General features: G+C 43.1%; 1 protein-coding gene across 1 annotated transcript in view; it reads right to left on the minus strand.

Annotated features, from left to right (window-relative positions):
• Positions 1 to 5282, minus strand: part of RIN2 (Ras and Rab interactor 2) — a 202998-nt gene extending 197716 nt beyond the window's left edge. The window contains exon 1 of the mRNA XM_025040003.1: positions 5013 to 5282. The gene's annotated coding sequence lies outside the window, so the exon portion shown is untranslated. The remainder of the gene's footprint in view (positions 1 to 5012) is intronic.
• Positions 5283 to 19172: the final 13890 nt, after the last annotated feature.

The raw sequence follows: 19172 nt of genomic DNA on the forward strand, positions 1-19172 counted from the left end.
GATACAGAAGAGACCTCCCGTCTCTCAACATCTATTCTAATAATATTAAGAGGTTCATGGCTCTTAGAAAAGAGTTAGGCAGGAAAGTTAGGAGGTTTCAGATCTGCCTGCAAAGACACTAAGGTCATCCTATCCTAGAAGGGGTCCGCCCTAGTCCACCTATAATTAAGCAAGCCAGAAGGCATTTTTAGGCTAAAAGTAACTTCCAAAAAGAAACCAGTAAGCAGAGAATTAAGTACCAGTTTACGCCAATCACTCGCACCTGCACAATGAAGACCCAACGACCTTCAACTCACCTGAGCTTCATTTTACCATCATTATAACATGATGCATATGCCCGGAAGTTCATTAATACATTATAACTGACTGAATTCGGGGAATAAACGTGTGCAGAAAGCAAATGATGAATCGCCAAGTCCTGTTAATCTTAGTTGTCAATCAAGGAAGCCCAACCCTCTAAGAAAAGTAACCACCTACAGCAAATAAGGATAAAAACCCCAAAGACATCGTTACCAGACCTTTTGAACCACGCTTCTCTTGCTCAGGCACGCTTCCACTTCTAGAAGTGTACCTTCCCTTCTAATAAAGCTTTTCTTTTCTGCTGTATTTTAGTGTCTTGCTCAATTCTTTGTTCGAGACATCAAGAACCTAAATAACGCACCACCGGAGGAGAGGACCCCACTCTTTGGTAACAGTTGGAGGAAGCAAGAAAGGTTTTCTGAGCATGGGAACCATTAAAGAAATCCAAAAGAAAAGTACAAACATTTGACTATACAAAACAAAGTTTTTGTATAACAAAAAAGTCATGAACACTCAGTACTTGAGCAAGAGAAGTCTGGGTAGTGAAATGAGTGTTTAGATGCCACTTCACATGTTGAAAAGTCAGACAAAAAAAAACCCTACTGGTTTTAGGGGACATGGCTTCCGGTTTCAGCCCTGACATAGGGGTGGAGGGTGGATCTTTGCTGATTTGCCCGGACTGAAAGGTTCATGGGGATCCTAGCTGTGACAGTAATATAGGGAGGAGGCAAAAGAATTAAAATGTTAATCAAGCTATATTCAGAGACTGCAATACTCTGATCAGCCCTGCAGCCAAGCCAGGAGGACACCGTTAGAACAAAAGAAGATTTCTACAGGAATTGCAAACAACCCACTTCCCCACACCTGAGGAAGGGGAACTGGAACAACAGTCTTTAAGTGATTGCCTTACACAAATAAAATCGTTCATTCCCTATGGCTAAAACCACGGGGGAACCTATGATTTAAAGGCTGGGAACTGTCAACAGGCCTTTTGGACTACATATGCTTCCCCTTCCCCTTCCTCACTTTATATCCATATCAAAGGAAAGAGGAACTAACGAATGATACATAAAGGAATTTCCAGAACTCTTGAGGTCCCTCTCACTCTCTGCCTGAGGAGACTGCACTCCAGTCTGAATGTTACCTCTGCCCGCTGCCTTTCTAATAAACTTTCCTTTTGACTCTAACTTGGCCGTGTATGTTGAATTCCGTCTATACTCTTCTCCAAAGGACCCTCTTCTTCTCTCAGGAAGGCCTTGGTCTTCCCCCACTTGGGGAAATTCATCCTGTCCTGCATCAGAGGGACCCCTTGCTTACCATACAGGAGAGACAGCTGCCTAAATTCATTTTTTTTAAGTATTCTTATAATCAAACCAGAGTTAAATGCAATGGGTGTTAGCTATTTGGGGAAAAATCTGTAGTGACTTCTTCAATAAAGAAAAAAAATACTTTATTAGGCAAATAAAGTTCATCTAATTAACTATTTAAACTAGCTAAATGTTTGGATTTTTGCATTCCTGACCAAATACATAAAATCATATCTGTGCAAACCAAAATGTCTATCTCATTTACTAGGTTAACTTAATTAAAATAGACTTAATTCATTAAAAATTATAAAATACAAGTGTTTCCACCAAGTCCGATTTAAAAAATGCTCAACTTTTCCGAATTTCAGGTGAAAGAGGGATTACATGTCAATACCTTCACTTGATCTCATGTCATAAACAAAAATTAGATATAAGCTCACAACGGAAGACAGAACACACCTCCTGAATTTCTCATTTGGGCACTATGAAGCTCAGCCACATCATTTAAATTGATTTTACAGATGGTTTCGAAATACAAATCAGCATACTTTTATAACTCTGAATACCCCTAAAGTTGTAAGAAAACTTACTGATGGGGGGGTGCTTGCCACCAAAGATTCTCGACCAGAATAAAGTTGAAATGCCCATAGCCTCATGCCCCACTCCCCACAAAAATTCAACTTTGTTTTCTGAGTCTTGTACAAAATGACTGTTTAGACTTTCACAAAACGATTAGCAAGTTTAAAAATAGTTTCTACTACCAAAAAAAAAAAAAAACACTTCTTTAATCATTCATTCATTATGTGAAGCTGTTGAGTAGCTGTATTAACTTGTGTGGTTCCATTTACACTCTCAGCTGAGACTCCATACCTCTCAGGTATGATATTAAAAATACTTCACAACCTGGGAGAGCCTAGGCCATCACCAATCCTAACAGACACTGGCCATAAACTAGCAGGCTCAAGGTTCTGGATGTTCCGGCTCATCAATGCTCCCCGTCCCTGGCTTCACAGTCCCTTCTCTGCCCCTGGACATGGGCTCGTAGGTTCTGCTTTGACCTCTTTCTGCTCCGCCTGTGACCTCTCCCTGGGGAAGTTTATAGACATCCCAGCTGCAGTGTCCACAGTGCCCCAATGACACCCTCTGTCTCCAGCTACTAATTGAAGATTTCTATCTGTGTAACATACAAAACTTTTAAATTCAACAAGTTAAAAATCACACTCAGTATTTCCTCCCCACTCTTTGCTTTGGCCACATGTGCAAGACCATGCATGCATACAGCACACACACACACACACATACAACTTTGAATACCCTGCCCCACACCCCATATGATAGGTCCATTTTTCTCATAACACTTGTTTCCTTGATTCCTGTGACACCACCCTATTCAATACATATCTCGGGGGCTGCTTAGTTTTCATGCTTTGCAAAAATCTATGAAACAAATATTGAGATAAATTTGCTCAGCGCTGGAGATCTCACAGCACACACACACATACAACTTTGAATACCCTGCCCCACACCCCATATGATAGGTCCATTTTTCTCATAACACTTGTTTCCTTGATTCCTGTGACACCACCCTATTCAATACATATCTCGGGGGCTGCTTAGTTTTCATGCTTTGCAAAAATCTATGAAACAAATATTGAGATAAATTTGCTCAGCGCTGGAGATCTAGAAATATGTGCAGCTGGACAGTAAATTCACCCAATCATGCCTCTCTGCTCTCGTTAGCACTTCCCAAGGCTCCTCTACTAGTCCACAACTCTTTGAATCCCTAAAATAGGAACTCCAGCTTCCCCCATTAATTCCTCTCTTAAATGCAATAATGCCTGAATAGACAGGGTTACAGATCTATGAAAAGTACCTAATAGTAGGTTGCAGGCGGTCTTTTCTAAAAACATCTGATTTCAAACAATAGGTGCATATGAACTGTGGGCTGCCATCATCAACCCTTCTTTCTAAGTCACCCTATGACTGTTGCTACGTTTTCATGCATAGACACTGACACCATCCACACTACCAGCTCCCCTGGAGAGAGGAAGTGAGACAAGTGAAAACTCAGTGTGTATTTTCTCATTCAATGGAGGTGATCAACCAAAATGTGCTGTCAGTACTACAAACCCTAAATTGCCAGTCCACATACACAGTTGTATTTGAGGCATTCTCGGGGAAGGCTGAGAGAAGTCTGCCAGAAGTCTGCCAGCTTCTGGACAGCATGAAGACAGGGCTCTAGGACCTGTTTGCATTGTTTACCTGACTCCTCTGCTCGCTCAGATCTGATCAAACCCTGTAGAAGTGACTCATGTTAATCAAAGGCACAAATGCATCCGGTAAGGGTGTGGGCTATTTTAGGTCTCCTTTTCCACTTAGATGATCTGCCTGTAGGACAATGTCACCAGACAAGGACGCCCTGGTAGGAGGATGGATCTTCTCTCTTGTCCCCAGCCTCCAACTGCTGACAGCAGAGTCCCCAAACCCCAAAGCTACTGTCACCCACCAGCTATCTTATCCAGTCCCAAATGCAAGGGCCTCTCATTGTCCAGGCCCCTCCCAATCTCTGGCTCCTAATAGCCTCTACAGAGGTGCCAGATCACTGAGAACTCACCAGTGTTCTAGAGACATACTGGAACCTAAGACAAAAAGCAAAATGTGTGCCTCCATGTACACTTATCAAAATATTCTCCTGTATTTGAACTGGGTAAAAATAAAAGCTCTACAGTTCAAAAACAAGACTATATATAAAACCAGCATTGTGCTTGGAAACTACTTTTCCTACTGAACAGGATGTAGGGTCATAACAACCTATTTTTATTTAAAATGTTGGTATTTTGTTCATCGTGGATTTTTTTGCATTAAATTTGATATTTTTAAATATTGCATTAAAATACTATTATCTTAATTTCTGAGAACTTCCAGGTATTATTTTTGCTGCAATATTAACAAAGTCCTGTTGAAGAGTGCTCTGAGGTTTCCTTTTGACAGCATATTCTTAAGAAACTCCAGTGTGCCTGAAACTCTCTGCCTGTAAGAAAGCGTGGCTCCACTGCGCGCCAAGGTCAGTGCGCGGCCTCCTCTGCTGAATTCGGAAAGCCCCAAGGATTTGAGAGCTCTAGGAAGAAAGGAGCCTCTTAGGGCCCAAGGGGCCTTGTCTTGCCCTGTATTTCTTGGCAACAAATTACAGCCTTTAGAGTTGAATTACAGCCCGGCCGTCGAAGGGCGCCTTGTCATGGGTGGGTGGACGCTGCACTGGTGGAAGTCGAGGCCAAGGGTGGAGGCCTCAAAGTGGGAAAGTGGCCCCGTCCCTTCCCGGCAGGAACCCTGGGCTCCTCCTCCGCCTGCTGCGCCGCCATCAGTCACCCCGACAGCCCAATCGCCCCCCGCCAGGACTTAACTCACCGACCCTCCTGCCGGGGCCTCTCCCCAGGGGAGGAAATCTCGGGCTAGAGCGTGTACCCCGTGCACCCGCTGGGCGGACGGACCAGGTCTGCGCCAGGCACCTGGGATGTGAGACCCCTGCTCCGGCCCGCGCGCACGTAACACCTCGTAGCCGTCTCCACAAGCAGAACTCGACAAAGGTCCCCACCGCCTCCTCGCGCGAGCCCGCACACACACACCCGCACCTTCGGCCACCACGCCGGCAACCCCGCCTGCCCCTCACCGCGCCCTCACAGGGTCAGACGAGTATACCCCATGATCCTGACGGACAAGCGGCCGCCTCGCAGCGCACGATGTCACCCTGCCCGCGCCCCGGCGTCCCGCCTCCCTGACGCCCCCTCCCCCGTTGATCCCCACGACTCCCGAGGACGCTCGCTCGCTCTCTCCCCTAGGTCTCCCCGGAGGGAAGGAGAGTGCGAGGAGCAGCACCCTGCGCCTTGCACCCCGCAGAACCCGCACCCAGGAGTCTTCCAGGGAGCCGGGTGCGGGCACGGGGGTGGGGTCTCCGCTGCCGCCGCCCCTTACCTCGTGCAGGCCCTCCCCGCAGGTCCCGGAGGCGGGGGCCACCAGTGGCCCTGCAGACTGGCGCGGGGCTGGGTTTCCCCGGCCGGGAGGAGCCGGAGGAGGAGGGGAAGAAAGAGGGGAGGGGAGGAGAGGAGAGGAGGGGGGAGGGAGGGCTTTGTGTCGGCCTCCCGCCCTCCCTCGGCTCCAGCGAGAGCCGTCCGCCTCCCCCAGCACTCCGAGGGGGCTGATCGGCGGGGCGGGGAAGGCGCCTGCGCGACCCAGGGTCTCGCCACCCCCTTCCCTGGTACCGCCCACCTCCCAGCCCTCTGGATGTGCGACGTCGGCGCTTACCCTAGGACAGGAACCCGGGCGCGACGCGCGGGAGCCGGGATCAGAAAGTTGATCTAACCCAGAGCAAAGTTGGTGGAGCGTCTCCCCGCCCGCGTCGGCGCCGCCGCCCCGCTCTTCTGCGCTCCCTGGGGAGACCGGAGTTTTGCTCTCTGATATTCGTCCCGGTCTCCTTTCTTCCCACTCATTGCAGAACAGCACAAACGCGGGCGCACCCCTTTCCCGGGACGAGCCCGCCACCCAGCCCCAGACCCCGGGTTTGGCGCGCCGAGGCCCGCGCGGGCCCAGCCCTTTCTCCCGGTTCGGACCCCGGAGGGGGACGCCCAGCCCCGCCCGGGCCCGGGGGGACGAGAGCAGCGGGAAGGCGGGAGGTGGTTTGGCTCTGCGCTGATAGACCTTTATCACCCCGAGGGAAGGCGACTGGGACAACGGGGAAGCTGAGACCTGCGGCCGGCTCACCGCCAGGACCCGAGTCAGGCCGGCCCCTGGTGAGCTGCCTGCCGAGTTCTCCCACTTTCTTTGGGGAGAAACTGCTAACAGTGTGAGTTACGAAGTAGCCGGTGTCAGAAAAAGAACCTCAGGGCCAACTGTTTTGGACAGAAAGAAAAAGGAAACGGGGAAGACCTTATATTTGTTCTTTTGCTGCTTTAGACCAAAGAAGAAACTTGTGTTTCATTGGTGTTCTTATGAATCCTGCTTTTAAAATACCAGGATTTATTTATCATTTATAATCAGCTCAGCTCGCAGGGAAACAACCCATTGCACTTATGTTTCTGTTCCAAGTCACCTATTTGGTAAATAATTTAGCGCCTGCTATGCGCCAGGCACTTAGCTAGTGCTCGCGATATGCTGCAGAACAGAAATATCTCCCTGCCCTGGTGGGGCTGACTTTCTGCAAGGATAGGGGCGGGGAACAGGGTGAACTGTGAACATCAATAAGTTAATTTTCAGTGATAGAAGGTTAGTGATAGAGAACAAAAGACAAAATGAGGAGGCATAAGGGGTGTACCTGCAGCATGTAGAATTAAAGAAGTGGAGCGGTCAGCGTAACCCGGTTGAGAGGTGGCATTTGAGCTGCGGGAAGCTCCTGAGAGTTTGGGTGCAGGATGACGTGATTTGATCCATATTGCTGAAAGGTCAGTCTGATGCCTGTGGCGAGACTACTGAGGGGCAAAGGTGGAAAGTTAGGGGGCTGTTGAAATCCAGGCCCAAAGTGAAGTGTGGTGCAGAGCAGGGTCGTAGATGTGGTGAAGAGAAGTAGTTGGATTCTTGTATACAATCACGTGATGACTAACAGGGATATCTTCTAATGTTAGGTGACTTCATGGTTGTGCAAACATCATAGAGCGCACTTACACAAACCTAGATGGTATAGCCTCCTGCACACCTACGCTAGATGGTATAGCCTATTGCTCCTAGACTATGTTACTATGCTGAATACTCTAGGCAATGGTAACAAAATGGTATTTGTGTGTTCAAAGAGAAAAGGTACAGGCAAAAAATGGTAACGAAGATAAAAATAGTTCATTGGTATAAAGCACTTACCATGAATGGAGCTTGAGGATTGAATGTTGCTCTGGCTACATCAGTGAGTGAGTGAGGAATGAATGTACAACCTTAGGACATTACCGTACACTATTGTAAACTTCACAAACACTGTACACTTAGGCTAGATTTATTTTTAGTTTTTCTTCAATAATAAATTAACCTTTGCTTACGGTAACTTTGTAAACTAATTTTTTTCAACTTTTTGACTTTTAATACATAACGAAACACATTGTACAAATGTACAAAAATATTTTGTATGCTTTCATAGAGAACAGGCAATAAGCTTTTTTCTGTTCCTAAAAAGTTTATTTTTTTACTTAGACTTTTTTGTTTAAAACTAAGACCCAAACACACATTAGCCTAGGCCTACACAGGGTCAGGATCATCAACGTCACTGTCTTCCACCTCCATATTTTATCCCATAGGAAGGTCTTCAGGGACAATAACACAGGGACATGTCATCTCCTGTGATAACAATGCCTTCTTCTGGAATACCTCCTGAAGGACCTGCCTGAGGCTCTTCTTGAGGATCTGTCACTCTTTTTAGAAATATGTCCATGGTGGTTTGCTTTTTTCATCATAGGTTTGCTTGCAAGCAGATTATGCACTGTGAACATTCTCTATTAATGAAACTTTCGGTGTTAGGGTCCATGTTTTCAGACTTTTTAAGGAGTTTGTTGAGCTTTACAAAGCTTCTGCTAAACCCTTCGTTGTGAATTTTGTTGGGAGTTTTTCTTCTTTTGATTCTCCTTTGCGGTGTCCTTTGCTCTTGGATCTTTAGCCATGTGTTCCTGTTCCAGTTTCAGCAACTCCTCATCAGTTAAAACCTCTGAAACCACCTCTATGAGATTCTCAGTGTCATGCTAACCACACTCAGGTTACAGTCATTTGCCATCTCAGTCAGAGCTTTGTTGATTTTTGCAACCTTTGTGTTATGACGTTAGACGGCTACTACTGGCTATGACATCACTAAGCAATAGGAATTTTTCACCTCTAATGTAATCTTACGGGATCACCATCATAAACATTGTTATGCAGCTAATGACTGTATTTTGAGGGTAGATCTGACAGGAAGTCCTAAAAGGTTAATATGTGGTTGAAAAGGAGAGGTGAGCAGAGGCAGACCTGGCCTCACCTCCCTCCCTCTTCTTTCCCTTCGTCAGCCCCAGAACGATTCTGTTTTATAGACAGCACCCAGGGTAAATGCTGAAGATGTATGGTCTCTGCTTCTTTCTTCCTGTTCTTTACCCTTTCTCTCTTTCCACTCATTCTCTTAAAAATGTGCTTCATCTTGTGGACATTGCCCCATGGATGTCCCCACAGGCTCAGCCTGTTCCCGAACATGGGCCCGTTGGCCCTCTCCTCCCCGAGGACAACATCTTTTACTATAGAGATGTATTTGAGGGTTATTCATTAAAAACTATTTATCGAGTAGCTACTATGTGCCAAGCACTATTGTAGGCACTAGGGCTACAGCAATGAACCAGACAAAATACCATACTCTCATGGAACTCACATTCTAATCTTCTGATAGGGAGAGAGAAGCAATAAGCCAGACAAACAAGGAAAATGTGTGGCATTGTTGATATTACGAGCTGTGGAGGAAAATTAACTCAGGAAGAGAAAGAGTGGATGCTGGGGAGGCCACAATTTAAAACAGGTGGTCAGAGAAAACTCCAGGAAAGAAAATTAAAATAACGAACCTTGGACCCTCTCACGGACTTACCTCACTTTTGGCAGGTTTGATGACATCCTACCCCAGGGTTCCCAGAGATTGAAGTGGCCACTCCAGTCAGCTGCAGAGATCACAAGTGCTCTGGGGGCACTTGTGTCAGCTGAGGACCAGCTAGCCAAGAAATGTCATTTCTAATGAAGTTATTTCCCTTCCAAAGTAAACCCAGCAGCACTGGCTCCAGAAGCATTGCCCAGAGCTGGCAACTCAGCAATTTCTCTCCTCTCTTGAGCAGGGCAAGTAGAAGTGAGTGTCTTGTGAACATAAAATGCCTTGAAAAGAGTGGTTTTGTGCTCCAGAGCTTAGAGTAATCATAACAATAATTATGGTGATTCTTTATTCGTCTGCAGTGGTACTGGTGACATTACTTTGCTCAATCCCCACAGCCCCCCTGGGAAATGAGTAGAGAATATCAGTGAATAGTTAACTAATTCCTAGTGTTAGGACTTATCTAGTTGTTAAATGGTAGTTAGAAATGCCCACCTCCTTATCTAAAGGTGTTCATATACAGGGAGTTGGTTCTTAATAGGAAGGGACATTTGACATGATTACATATTTATTTTTTTAGTTGTATCGTTATTTCAGAATCTAAAAGAAAAGAGTCAGTGATTATCTCTGGAGTGTGGGATTATTAGGACTTTTAACTTTTCAAGTTGTACGTTTATGAACAGTCTGAATATTTCATACGGTATGTTACTTTGTTAATCAAAAAAGCATTAATTTTATATATATAATTATATACATAGAATTAGAAATACAAGTGTAAAAGCTAACTTACATATAATTACCTAATATTTTGATTTCTTCTTTGATCTTATTATTTAGATAATTTTAAAACTTCCAAATGTTGAAGTGTGTTGTTCTTTAAATTTTTGTTATTATGTAATTTCCAGGTTTATTGCATTATGGTCAAAGAATATAACATCTAATTCCTGCTTTTCGAAGCTAATTGGGGCTTTCTTTTTGACTTGGTCTATGACCCATTTTGAAAAACAGTTCTATATTTATTTGAAAAGGCATATTAAACACCTCATAATCTAGTTCTATAATTAGCATGTAGTAGTTCAAAAACTATTAGTGAACTTGAACACCCAATTAATTAAATATTAATTCATCTTTTATAGTTATTTTAATTCTCTATGTCAGTTATGTATACTATCTTATTTGCCAGTCTTCTAATTTATACCCAGCTTTCTTCCCTACTGCCTTTCTTGAATAAAATAGGTTTAGGATGAATGTGTTAACATCTTCCTTTTCAGTTGGAGTTCTGACATTTGTCCTTGAATTTCTAATCATTCAAATTCTAGTACCTTCATGATGTGTTATACAGTACATAAATATTTATGGTATAATTTCACCGTGGATTGCATACTTATCAGTAAAATAAATCTCCTTTGCCCCATTCAAAGTGTTTGCCTTGATTTATTCTTTGACTGAAATTCATATCATGACCCCTGCTTACTTTGTGTTTGCATTCATTGAATAAATTTTTGTCTATCTATTTATACTTCTCTGCATCATTTTATTTTAGATAAGTCCTTTTGAAGCAATACATACCATAATTTTTATTTTTAAACACAATTGGTAAGTTTGGTTTAATTCCTGCCATCTTGTTTTATGCTTTTGAGGTTTTATAAAACCCTCCATTTCCATGCATTTTGTTTAAAACAACTGTACTTTATCTCTTTATTTTCCTATCATTTGAAAAGTATACTTCTTGTTTCAACCATAGCGATTCATGCATTCCTTTATTCAACACATAACACTTGATTATCTGTTGGTTGTCAGGGGCTGTTCTAGACACTGTGGATATATGATAAAATCTTTCAAGATACTTGCCATCTAATAGGAAAAAAGACAATAAATACATAAATGTGAAGATATGTAGGGCACGAGGTGTGCCATGCTAGAATAATGTGAGAGGGGCCGGAGGGCTTCCATTACTTGGGTGACTGGAAAAGCACTCTCTGAGGAGGTTACATCTAAGCTGAGAATAATAACAAGAAGGATGCAGTAAGGCAGATTTCTGGAGTAGAAGGTTGTAGTCCAGGCAGAATGAATGGCCAGAGCCAAGGCCCTAAGGTAAGCTTCAAGGAACAGGGAGAATGGCACCAGGGCTAGTGCTAGCCGGGAAATGGCTCAATCTGATTTCTGTTTTAAAAATAGCCACAAAGGAGGCTGTGGGGAGAATAAACTGTACGGAGGAGACAGTGGTGAACAGAAGACAGCGAGGTAGCTTTGTGGTCACCAGGCAAGGGATAGTTGAGGACATGGAGATAGATGATGGATTAGGGAAGGGCTAGAGACAGAGGAAATAGGTAGATTAAAGGCATACTATTGAAGGGTTTTAGAAAAGGCCACCTCAAAATATGCCTGTTTGTCATATTGACAAATATGAACTAAAGGCACTTGCAAAACAACAGGTGCAAGAAGGGCATCCTAACCTCCCCTCTTTCCGAAAGCAGGAAATAAAACTCCCATGTGAAATCTACCATCCATATACCTGAAGGAAAAGAACACTTTCATCACCAGAGATGGGGAATTGAGGCCAAGAAGAATCTGTACACCTTGTGAAAATTATCCATATCTTTCTTTTGCCTCCCCACGTAGTTACTTTTCCACAATTACTACTCTTTGTTCAACCTAATATATAAACACTTAGGCCTAAATGCTTTTGGGGTCTTCATTTTCCCATGAAGGCTCACTCCTATGTACATGTAAAAATAAAATTTGTATGTTTTCCTCCTGTTGACTTGTCTTATGTCTTCTCAATTCTCGGGCCCAACAAGAGACTGTAAGAGGACAGAGGAAAATGTGCCTCCTCTACACTATCAAGGTAGGACCAACCAGACTTGCCTTTTTACATGTGCCTCCTAGATACAATTTAGATTACTCTTCAGTTGAATTTAACCATTGATAAATCTTCAGCCTACTCCATCCAATCTGCTTTTCTTTATGCACAGTGAGGTACTCTATGTGCCCTTTTCAACTGAAGATTTGCATCTTTTTTTAATTCTAGGGAACTTAAGTATATAATCACAAGTCTTTCCTCTTCTCCTTCTGGATCTGCACTTTTACTTCTGTCTTCCATGCCTTTTAACTTCTCCAACTTCCAGTTCCAGGCTCCTCAGCTGCCTTCTTGGAGAGGTCCTGGAGCACATGTTCTCACTTACTGGTTCTTGGGCCGTATCCATCCATTCTTTAGTCTACCTGTCATTTTCTATATCCAAATAGTTCCTTTTTCGTATCTAATATTCCCACTTGTTTCCCTTTTGTGTAATTCCTAATTGTTTCATATGGCTAATTTCTTCCCCCTTTTTAATATTTTTGTTATGCTTATTTAAGTCTTTTGGTGTGGCTGTTCTAGTTACTCTGCTTCAGGAAGTATATGTTCTTATGTTTGCTGCCTTATTGGCAATTGTACTGCTCAGGCAAATAGTGCTTGGACCCGAAAGCTCACAATACTGTACTAAGTGGTATGTCTATTGGGGAAGGGTCAAAGGTTAGCTCTCATCTGTGTTGCTCCTCCTGAGTTTAAGGACATGTTTTCTATTGCCATATCACAAATACCACAAATGTAGCAACTTAAAACAGCATACATTTATGATCTCATAGTTTCCATGGGTCAGGAGTCTGAGTAGAACTTAGCTGGGTTCCCTGCTCCGGGGACTCACAAGGCTTCAGTCCAGGTGTTGGCTGGGGTTGCGGCCTCAGTGACCTCTGAACTCTCATCCCGGTTCTCTTCTAAGCTCCTGTGGTTGTTGGCAGAATTCGCTTCCTTGCAGCTGTGCGACTGAGGCTCTTGCCTCTATGGAAATAAATTAAGACCAACCAAATGAGAATAAGCAAAAGGCATTGATTCAGAGCCTGCTATAGCAAGGGAGTTGGCCACCATCACTTTTACTTGGCAGAGACTCAAAGGCAGGCAGAGGAGCGGGAAAGCTTTATGGTGGAAAAGAGGAGGCTTCAGTTCACGTGGGTCCTGACTGAAGACTCGTTTGCCTAGGGAAGCTGGAAGTAGGCTAACTGGCAGCCAGCATTCTATGTGACTGGTTCAAGGAATATATTTGGCTTTCTCCAGCTGGTTCCAAGTTGGAAACGGACAAAATCAGGAAACTGTCAGTTATTAATCAAGTTCCAGTCATTTTGTACCAGTTATTATAGGGGTTATTGTTTGGCTCCCCAGACCAGTTGCTATAAATAGTGATCTGAATTCCTACAAGTCTGACTTGTAAATAGCACTAGCTTTCTGAGCTGGTTGCTGCAGGCTGTGGGTCAGAGTTCTATTTCTACATGAAGTCTAGCCATTGCGCATTTGTATATTCAGTCTTTTAGCTCCTAGAGATGGCCTGCAGCTCCCTGGCATGTGGCCTTCTCCACAGGCTGTTCACAACATGGTAGTCTGCTTCTTCTAGGCCAGCGAGGAGTGTCTCTCACTCTGATGCATTCTAGTTAAGATGGAGTTTTTATATATGTTATTATGTACCATAGGAGTGACATCTATACCTTTGCCATAGTCTACTTGCTAGAAGTAATCGAAAATTGCCCAAACCTAAGAGGAAATTATAGGGCATAACTGCAGGTGCAGAGATCATGGGGCATTTTGCTTTCTGCATGGGATTCTGCCTACCCGGTATTAGAGAGAATGAACCATGAGCAATGCTCCAGGTCCTGGCAAACACTGCTGATCACTCCCTCTTGGCCTTGGGGTCTGGAGGAAGGAATGCCCAAGAGCCATTGGTCCCTGGGAGCCTGTTTCTAATAATAACTCCTCATCAAATCAGACTTTTGTGCTGCCCCAATATTCTCTAATACCTGCATCCAGGCTACTGGGACTGATTTCTGTAGGTAAGGGGCTTCTACTGCTTCTTTTATGTGCGGAGTCCTTCAGCTCCTGCTATGGGTTCTCTCATCTATTCCCCTTCCCTTATGAGTGCTGTTATATTCTAGGGTCATGGGTCTCAACCTTGGCTGTATATTACAATCACCTGGAGAGTTTTATGAAATCTTGATGTCCAGGTCATACCCCAGACCTATTAAATTAGACTCTCTAGGGTGGGACACAGGCATAAGCAGCTTCTATAACTACCAGGTGGCTCTAATATGTAGCCAAGGTTCTAGAAGAGTCACTGTCTGAAGCTGCAGCCTTTGCTGAATGCCAGAATCACTTGGACACTTAAAACAAACAAAAAAACAACTCTGATGCCTAAGCCCGAGCTCCAGAGATTCTGATGTGATTGGTCTGGAGGGTGGCCTGGGCACCAGGACTTTTTAAAGCTCCCCAGGTGATGCCAACACATAGCCCCGCCTGAGAACCACTGATTATGTATCTAGATAGCAAGGTGCTCACAGGGAATGGGGCTCACTCCTCCCCTCCTCTCTGTAAGAAAAGGGGCGGGTGCCAAATTTAAGCGTGATTGATAGAAAGTATAGCCAGAACATGAGGAAGGCTCTGTGTTGCTTTTGCTCTGAAAGTTGGAGTAATTAATTCAAGGATAGATCAGATTCTCTGCTATTAAGAAAGTTTTCCAAAGCTAGCAGTTGAAATTTCCCTTTGCTACCATATTTTCATGTGTTTTGATTTTATAAGCAGCATTAAGAGAACATACTTCATAACCTCCATCTGGTAAGTCAGTTTGAGTTTGTAAAGTAGTTCCCAAATGTATAGTAAGATCAGTTTAGGCTGGGCCTGCCAAAAGCACATGGAGCACAAAGAAGTTGAGATGTGAGCAGGAGTCTGAAAGGTAGGCTCAGCTAGGCTGGGAGAAGGGAGAGAAAACCGCAAGGCCAAAGATGTAGAGGTGGGACTGTGTGAGATGTGAATAACAATAACTCAGCAGATGGAGGAGAGGAGAGGTTGTAAAGAGGACAGGAGTTTTCTGATTACTTCTGTGATGAAACTTTTTCCTCCATCATCTTTATCAGGTACATATTTACTTTTACATGTATATTCTGCTCTATAATCATACTTCAGTTTTCTAGACCTTGTTTATAGGTTGATTCAAAAGACTGAACACCAGTAAACCACATTAACATCATCATAACCCGAGGTCAGTGTACAGCTTTGTAATTGGCTAAGATTAATTTTCCTTCTCTATGAATCCAACGTCACTATTCCTGTGACATTTAAAGGGAATTGTTTCTAGAATCAAGGTCATATCAATTCTCTTCTTGCCACCCCTTCCATTTCTCAAACTCATGGTCATGCTATAGTTCAGCTTGTTTCATATTTGAACCCTTATTTTTAAAAATAGTCCCTTCCCTCTTGAGGTTTCTAATTGCATTTTCTTTCCTTCCTTCCTTCCTTCCTTCCTTCCTTCCTTCCTTCCTTCCTTCCTTCCTTCCTTCCTTCCTTCCTTATTTTTTTCTTGTTTATATTGTCAACAGAGGACATTTACCATCACAGATCTTCAGTAATACCCAGCCTTTCAAGTACACTAACTGCTGCAGGAAATTGACTTTTTCTCTGAAACAGTGCTTCCAGAGACTGTTGCATTTCTGCTCCAATCTCAATTGCTTATTTGCTACACTTGCTGGAAACTATACTCCCGAGGCTCTTTTTCTCTGTACTTCTGGGGTAGATCTGTTGTATTCTAGATCTCGGCTCTTCTTTTTTTGTATTCTCCTTCATTTTATCTCAGGAGTTTCTGGAAGGCTAACTTTCAGTCTGTGTATGTTAGAAAACATATTTATTGCTTGACTGATATTATGACTAACAGTGACACTTTAGAGTCAGTACTTGCTCTCTTAATTTGAAGGTGTTTCTCCATTGCTCTTCACCATCCGGCATTATTCAAAATAGGTCTAGTCAATGTTAGTCTGTATCCTTCTCCTTATAATTGATCTGATCCTCTCTTCCTCTATAAAGCCTCCTTTATCCTCCAAGTTGTAATATTCACTGGAATATATCTGGGGCTAGATCTTTCATTCATTGTATTGTCTTATCCACCAGTATCTTAACTGCTTTTATTAGATTTATCATAGGTTCAGATTTCTGATGAACATCATACATTTGAAGTAGACTTGGGAGGGTAGGGTGATAAATACATATGATTAGTCTGCTGTTTAGAACTCTACATCTACAAACATATTGTTGGATTATTAAAGGAAAGGGGGATCCCTGAAGACGAAGGGCTTGGAGATCCTTGACTTACGTCATGGGGAAATTGTGGCTCTCACAGTGCTCACTGGTGACCTGAAGAGGTAACATCAGGTGCCCAGGTGTTCTGTTCTTAAGCAAACTATGATGTCACTTTTTCAGAAAATGGAAATGATTGAGAATGTTCTAAAATCTTCTGGGCTATTTCCATTAGGCCCATGTGTATTCAGAGTATTAAGTAAAGGACAGAAATAATAAAGGCACCTTACTGTATGAATTCTAAGTGTCCAGCGCTTCTGGAATGTGCCCAATGCCACTCAGTGGACACATCTTAGAATTCTATATTCCAATGTACATTGAAATTGGCACATGAGAAGCAACATAAACTTAAAAATGTTACCTGTTCATGTATGAAAGAATGAAAAAATCAGCCTATGATGGTTTTGACCAGGTGTTGTGTAAGTTTAGGCCCTCTGAAAGAAAAATATGAATGGCCCTGGTAAGTCCAGGTTATGATTAGGAGGAATTACAAATTTCCTACTACATAGGATGAAGATCTGAGAGTAGAAAGGACTCTGCATTTTCTCTCCAGTGAAGTGGAAAGACTCAGGAGTCCTTCATTTGACATGATGTGAGATCATGTGGAGATTGAGGCACATGAACCTAAGATAGCTCTATAGAATTCTCAGTCTGTCTGTCTGTCTGTCTGTCTGTCTCTCTCTCTCTCACACACACACACACAACCAGGCCGGCAGCAGGGACCTGCATGGACCAATGAAGAAAACTAAAGAGAGGAAATCTCAGCAGATGCCATATGAATAAATAATTCTAACCCTGAGCCAGATGCCTCCTGGGATTTACCCGCAAGGCTGTGGATTGAGGTAGTGATGGGAGAGGCTGGAGTTGACTAATACTTAGTTTCCTCCACTGATTTCCTGGGAAGGCAGGTCTGCCAAGCTTGTGTTTTAAAGAGTCATATCTGCTAGGCTCTTCTTTTGTTCGTCTCCAAAAACATGGCTTATGTAGCAAATGATTGCTGAAGACGCAGTGCTCTCCAGCTAGAGGCCCATTGGGTGGACATTTGGTACACAGCAGAATGAGAAGCAGCCATTGTATGCTCCAGCATCCACATCCTCTGTGTTCCTACTGGCCTTCCAAATGTCTAAAGGCTGGGACTGTGATCATCCCATACATTTTGAGGATGTCTGCTACTGTTCCACCCACCCTATCCCCAGCCTCAGCCTCTGCCCTTTTCAAAGGAGCTGTGGCTGCTTCTCCCTGTTGGAGCTGGTATTTCATAGGGAGAGCCCTCCCCCTACCCTTCTGCCTGCCCTTTGGCTCGGCCTCTCATTCTCCCACATAAGAGCAAAGTAGAGCGGATGTTGCAAAAGTCTTGGTCCCTCTTACGTGCCCCGTTCCCACCAGTGTCCCCTCACCTACTACAGTCTAAGCCTCATCCCACAAACCTATGGCCAAGTCCCACCTCTGACCAAATTGCAGAAGGATCTAGTCCCATCTTGGAGGTTTTATGAGGGCATGTTGTGCATAGGTGTTGGGCAGTGGCTTTGTGGTACTGGCATCTCCAGGTGCTGCCTGGAATGTATCTTCCATAGAAACTGTTTCAGAGGTGGCAAAATTGGAGTGTCCTGTTTGTGCTGTTTGTATCATGGCCCCACCTGGAAAGGAACACAGAGGGTTTATATAGTCTGTGCGATTTTCCCATGTTTACCAATAGTTACAACTCTCTCCAGTAAATAGTTAAAGTCTAATCAAAGAGACATGTTGTGTTGATAAATTTGATATTATTTCAGTGTAGTTATCTGAATCATTATTGAATTAGTTTCCTAGGGTGGCTGTGACAAATTACCATGTGTTGGCTTAAAACAACAGAAATTTATTTTCTCACAGTTCAGAAGTCCAAAATCAATCAGGGTTTGTTCCTTCTTGGGGGCACAGAGAGAATCTGTTCCATGCCTCTCTCTTACCTTCTTTGTGGCTGTTTGCAATCCTTGGCATTCCTTAGCTTCTGGCAGCATAACTCCAATCTCTACCTCCATGGTTATATGGCATTCCAGATGTGTGTGTGCGTCCAAATTTCCCTCTCCTTATGATACCAGTTGTTGGGTTAGAGCCCACCTGAATCTCATGTGATTTCAACTTAATTTGATTATGTCTGCCAAGAATGTTTCCAAATAAGGTCAGATTCATAGGTAGCAGGGCATAGGACTTGAACATATTTTAATTTTTTTCTTTTGGGGGGGGATCAATTCAAATGTCTAAATCCACCACAATTATCAAAGTAAATTAAAAACAATTAGAAAAGTAAAATGAGACAATTCTTATTGTTATTCTCTGAATGGCAGTTATGAAATTTTCCTAGGTTTACCAAGAGCCATGACTTTTTCAAATACAGAAAAACTGGTTTAAAAATATTTAGATACTGATAAATGGAATAATAAATGCTCTAATCTCTTTTTAACTCCTATTTAATGAATGCAAATGGAAAAGGAGTGATAAACACAAGTAGTGCTTTACAATAAATGGCAGTACAAATATAGAAAAATCATATTCATACAAGTATGAGAAAATCAGATTATCTCTTTTAAAACAATAACCAAAATTTGTCTCTTGCTTCATCTTACTTTAAGGTGACAGATCTCATTAAGGAGAAAAATAATATTTGAATGAACTTCTACCTTTATAAGTCTTTAAATTTTTTCTCTTTTTTAAACTGTAGAATTTCCCCAAAATAGAAATTAACACTATATCGCGTAAGCATTTCAGTTTTACCCTGTTTCATGTATGTATTACACTTAGAGTGAGAAGCACCACAGAACTTTAATTCAACTAAAAAATAAAACAAACATTTTAATTCAGCCCAGCTACACAT

Source organism: Pteropus alecto, unplaced genomic scaffold, assembly GCF_000325575.1.
Source record: "Pteropus alecto unplaced genomic scaffold, ASM32557v1 scaffold45, whole genome shotgun sequence".
NCBI classification, from domain to species: domain Eukaryota; kingdom Metazoa; phylum Chordata; class Mammalia; order Chiroptera; family Pteropodidae; genus Pteropus; species Pteropus alecto.